Genomic DNA, 6,000 nt, shown 5'->3' with positions numbered 1-6,000 from the left:
GTGTGGCGTGGTAGAGGAGGCGCGTTAGCACTGTCTTAGGCGCAATTGAGAGGGCGCGATTGCGCTGGTGGAAGAGCTATCGTGTATTAGTGCAACGAAGGGGAGGCGCGGGGGCTCGAATGTAGTGGCGCGGGCGCGCCTTTAAGTCGCAAAATAACTCCACTTTCGTCCAGGTAAGGCGCGGGCGCTCCCATAAATGGGGCGGGCGCACAATTTGATATTTCTGGAGCCTGCAAATTTTTGAAAATTAAGAAAAATTAGCTAAAAAATTTAAAATAAATAAAAAAATACTTAAAACAATTAAATAACAAAAATTAAATAAATAAAAATAAAAATAAATAAAATAAAATAAAAGAAAATGCTTGGGTTGCCTCCCAAGTAGCGCTTGGTTTAAAGTCGTCAGCCCGACTTTAACGGGATTAATTCTTCCCCTTCTCTTTCACTCGCCAAATAAATTCCACGAACCGCCTTTTAAATTTTGCTTTTTTCGTGGCCTTCTTTGGTGGTTTTGGCGCTCTCTCGTTTGATGAATCAACCGCAATGTCGGCTTTTGAACGACCCTCCAAATTCATAACCGGCTCTATCAAGCATAATTTTTCAATAGGGGTGTTAGATGACTTCATAAATATATTAAAAATTACACTCTCACCGTCCACACCCATTGACAATGCACCTCTCTTCACCTCTATCTTGGCATCGGCAGTGGCCAAGAAAGGTCTCCCCAATATCAGGGGCATGTTTGCATCCTCCTCCATATCTAACACAACAAAATCCGCTGGAAAAATAAATTTATCTACTTTTACCAAAACATCTTCAATGATTCCAAGCGGATATGTGATAGATCGATCAGCCAACTGCAACGCGATCATGGTGGGTTTCACCTCACCAAGTCCTAAGCTCCTGAAAACAGACAAGGGCATGAGATTAATGCTAGCTCCTAAATCTCAAAGTGCATTATTAAAATAAGAAGATCCAATAGTGCAAGGAATAGTAAAACTCCCTGGATCCTTAAGCTTTTGTGGCATCTTCTTTTGGAGCACCACACTGTACTCTTCCGTTAAATTCACTACCTCGTTCTCTAGCAGCCTCCTCTTCTTGGACATCACCTCCTTGATGAACTTCGCATAATTCGGCATTTGCTCCAAAGCTTCAGCAAAGGGAATGCTGATGTGAATCTTCTTAAAAATCTCCAAGAACTTGGAAAATTGCTCGTCCAATGCTTTCTTCTTGAACCTTTGCGGGTATGGAAGTGAAGGCTTATACATCGGTTTTGGCTCAAATTCAAGCTCCTTCTCTTTCTCCTCAACTTTTTCCTCAAGTTTCTTATCCGCAACAGTAGGAATTTGAACTCCAACGTCTTTGGCACTCCGCACTTCGATGGTATTGCACTGCTCCTTGGGATTCACCTCAGTATTGCTAGGGAACTGGCCGCGATTGTTGTCCTTCAGTGTGTTCGCCAACTGCCCAATACTAGTCTCCATGGATTGCAACACTGCGCCCATGTTGGCCATGTGCATCTCCAAACTGTCAAGTCGAGACTCAGTTCTCGCCATACTCTTACCTGATTCCTGCACAAAAGTACTAACCACATCCTCCAACGACTGCTTACCCTCATCCTTGTTTGTATTGAATCCCGAAGGATTCAGCACATTTTTATTGTTAGCATACGAAAAATTTTCATTATTACGCAAGCTATGATGATAAGTATTTGGGACAGGGTTACCTCTATAGCCTCCATATCCTCGGTAGCCATTTGGATTTATATAATTGACTTTCTCTATGGCCGGTGATCCTTCAACTCCAGTTGAATCTGCAACATTAATTTTATTCAAAGAAGCTACCTGTGTAGTCAGTGCAGATAATTGAGCAGTGATGGACGTGAGAGGATCCACTGCATACACTCTAGCCGGCTTCTTTACTCCTATACGCTCAGATGGCCATTGGAAACTATTGACCGTCATCTCCTCCAACATATCATAAGCCTGAACATGATCCTTCGCAAATATAGTACCTCCAGCAGCAGAATCAACATTCATCCTTGTAGGCGCATTCAGTCCGTTGTAAAACCACTCGATCTTTTCCCAATCTGCAAAATTGTGGTTAGGACAATGTCTTAATAATTCTTTATACCTTTCCCATGCCTCATATAACTGTTCAGTGTCCATCTGCCGGAAGGTGCTGATCTCGATCTTCAGTTGGGTGGTTTTGGCAGGAGGAAAATATTTTGCAAGAAATTTTTCTGCCATCACCTCCCAAGTAGTGATGCTTCCAAGCGGCAGTGATTGCAACCAACTTCTGGCTTGATCCCTGAGAGAAAACGGAAACAAGCGTAAGTGTATAATATCCTCAGACACACCATTAATTTTTACCGTATCGGTTATCTCCAAAAAGGTGCGTAGGTGTAGATAAGGATCGGCAGTGGCGCTCCCATTAAATTGGTTCTGTTGAACCATGTTGATCAATGCAGGCTTCAACTCAAAATTGTTTGCATTGATAGTTCCTCGAGCGATTCCAGAATAGTGAGCCTGGATCGTCGGTCTGAAGTGATCTCTAATAGGCACTAGGGGAGCTTGGTTTGCTTCTTGTTCAGCCATTCTTTCAATTTTTTCTCTTCTAGCTCGTCTTAAAGCACGTGCAGTGCGCTCGATCTTCGGATCAAACAGTAGAGAATTAGCACTTTTGAGATCGTTGCATAGACTGCAATTAAAAGATAATAAAAAATTAATTAGTAACTTAAAATAAAAAAAAAATCTAAATTAAAATCTAGACTAATTGGTAACAAGACTAAAAAATAATCAAAATTTACTCCCCGGCAACGGCGCCAAAAACTTGTTGTGAAATTTCCTCGCAAGTGTACGAGTGTCAAATTTTAATATAGTGAATAATTCAGATATCGATCCTACAGGGAATAAAATGAAAATATTTAGTACTTGTAATTAGAATAGTCTAAACTTTATCTAGAAAATCAATAATCAAGAATTTTGCAATAAAAATAAATAATCAATGAAGTTTTGATATCACGCACACAACTTTTAGATTAAAATCAATCAGAGAAAAATGGTCTAGAGGTATAGATTTCACCTGGTTTCAACAACAATCAATCCTAATTAATTAATCTTCATGAATTCCAATCAATTAATAACCAAGAACACTTACGTTTATTATTTCCCTCTCCCGAGCAACAAATAAACCATCTCAAGTCTTATGAACATCATCAAGACAACAACTTAATAGCCAACAAGTCTTGGCATAAGTAACTACAACATGATCATGCCTCTGGACTCAACACAAAGCATTGACATCACAATGGACATCTAAGCTCGGATCACCACTCTATTCTCTCATTCTTCGTTCTTCAAACTCGCTTGTGCCCTGTTCTAATCCCGCCTATTGTCATGACACATACAACACAACAATAGTCGGATAACACCGGTGAGAAACGTATTTCCCAGTAAAAACAACTAACATGAAAATCAATTCATATATATCAAACTCATGATATAGAATAAAAGACAATGCATGCCTTAAAAACAGATTCTCTCAAATCATCTCTCATTTCGTCGGTTGGGATCCCAAGAAGAAGATATCATAGCTAAACCAACACTCCCAATCGAGGTGGGGCTACTTATCTTACTTCTCTAGACTTTGAAGCCACCATACATGCAATTCGGACGCTAGGCTAACTCAACCACCTAGGACATACATATATAGTTCCTCAAATCATCTAATCGAATGTTTCCATTCATTTCAAAATCAAAGAATAAGTCTCACAAGATGAATGCAACATATATCATCATAATAGCATTCATTAACATCATAGACTCATTCAAAAATTCATAGAAGAACACATAAAAGCAAACAAGCAAATAAGTATGTGATTTAGGAAACTCGATACAAACCATCTCGAGTTATAATCCCATTAAAATAATAGTCCACTTTTACCTTTCAAATGTGATGTTTAAGGTGTCTTCTAGCTGTCCAATCTATACAAGTAACAACCATGAGCCTTGTCTCAAAAGCTGCATTCAAAACCAATCAAACTCCATTGTAGAATAACTTCAAACCTTGCTTCAAATCTCAATCGGTTCAAAGTTGACGTTCTCAAGTTCGAGTGCATTCAAACATAATCTGAAATGAATTGTAGAACATGTACAAACATCAGCTACAACTCATACATATCTCAGTCCCATGTACAATAGCAAAACAGCTTCAAGTCATTAGTTCGGCGGCGTAACGGCTAAACTCGGCAATCCGAAACTCAATTATAACAATTCTAACAAGTATAAGAATCATCTAGCAGCTATATACCAATCAAAACCAGCATAATATAAGGTAGATATTTCGAACCAATTGCTGGAAATTCATAAAACAACTGATACGACATCCGTTCCTCAACCCAACTTTAATATAACAAAACATAGAAGTTCAACAACATCAATTCATAATCAAATCTGATCTCTGCCATTTTTGAATTCTCAAACCATGATGAATCAACATAAAACTTACATCAAATCGAAGGCCTTGTCACGAGGATTCCAAAACACCTTTCGCAATCGAATTCGGGTAACCGGAACAAAAGATATGGCAATTGAAAGAAGAAGAAGCTTGGGATTCTTGATTCTCTATCTCTCGGTTATTCCTCCTAATTTTCTGATGAAAATTGATGTTATACACGTGAATACATGCCAGAATAACAAGTGTCCAACAACTTTTCCAAAATTTGCACTTTGGCCCCTCAAGTCTTCACTAAATGCAATTTGGTCCTCAATTTTTCATTCCATTCAATTTTAATCCTAAATAATTTAAAAATATTAGAATTTAAATAAAAACTCTAAATATTTCCAAATTAAATATTCTCGAATTAAAATTAAATAATTCCGGGCGTTACAGCTTTGCACTTGATCCTGTCCTCATAGCAGTCCAACATGGCCACATTATCGAATATGGCCAAGTGCTCCTCTTGGTTTGTGATCCCATCATAGTCCTTGAAAGCCTTTTGTACCGCTGATTCAAGGTGTTCTTCGACTTCAAAAGCGTTCTTCTAAAAGATTCAATGGCTGGAGGTATTCCGATTTATTTTTTTCATCCAGTTTCATGCAATTCTGTTAAGCATGATTTATTTAATTCTTACAGTTAGTATCAGAGCGGTTTTCCCTCCGCTTTGATATTGTTAAATTTTTTTTTTGAAAAGCCTTATTGTTAGAACCTAATGGGGGGATTTAGGTTCTATTGGCAACTTTATCAATTTAAAGCGATTATGCAAATACGCAAGCGGAAGACTTAAAACAATCAAAAATAAATGCGGTAAATAAATGTATAACGTAAATAAAGCAGTAAAAAGGATAAGAGATGTTTATGAAAGTTCGACGATAAATCGTCTACGTCTCCCCTTCTTGGTTAAGGTTGATTAACCAAGTATCCACTAGCACTTCGAAAGTCTTGGCCTTGATGGCTCCAAGGATAGTCGTACAACAAGAACACGATCACCGTGCCGATACAACTCGATACACTTGGCCTTAAGGGCTTCAAGGATAGCCTCAACAATAGCACAATACACTTGGCTTCATACACAAGTGTTCACAATGATCGCACAACCAACTCACATATGATTTTTACAAACAACTCTCGATTTTTGAATATATTGCACAAATCTAGATTGAACACTTTGATAGAGAGAAAATTTCTTGCAAAGGAGAGAGAGTGAACTGGGATGCTTGAAATGGCTTGGAATGGCCTCTATTTATAGTTGCAAACACGGGCAGTTTCGTTGCGTACGTTTTGGCCTTCCTTGCGCCCGTTCGACGCACATTCAATTCTTCCGGCGCCAGTGCAGAACGTTGCGTCCGTTCGGCGCATTACAGCTTTGGTCGGACGAATTTTTTCCTTAAATTTTGGATCATTTTTTTTACTAAGAACGTTGCATCCGTTCATGAGATCGTGGCGTCCGTTCTGCAAAGTGCAAACTGTGCGACAATTTTCAAAAATTCATATCTCACAATC

Source organism: Henckelia pumila, chromosome 1 (genome assembly GCF_033568475.1).
Source record: "Henckelia pumila isolate YLH828 chromosome 1, ASM3356847v2, whole genome shotgun sequence".
In the NCBI taxonomy this organism is placed as follows: domain Eukaryota; kingdom Viridiplantae; phylum Streptophyta; class Magnoliopsida; order Lamiales; family Gesneriaceae; genus Henckelia; species Henckelia pumila.
The sequence above is the reverse complement of the archived record's forward strand: the minus strand, read 5'-3'. Positions refer to the sequence as shown.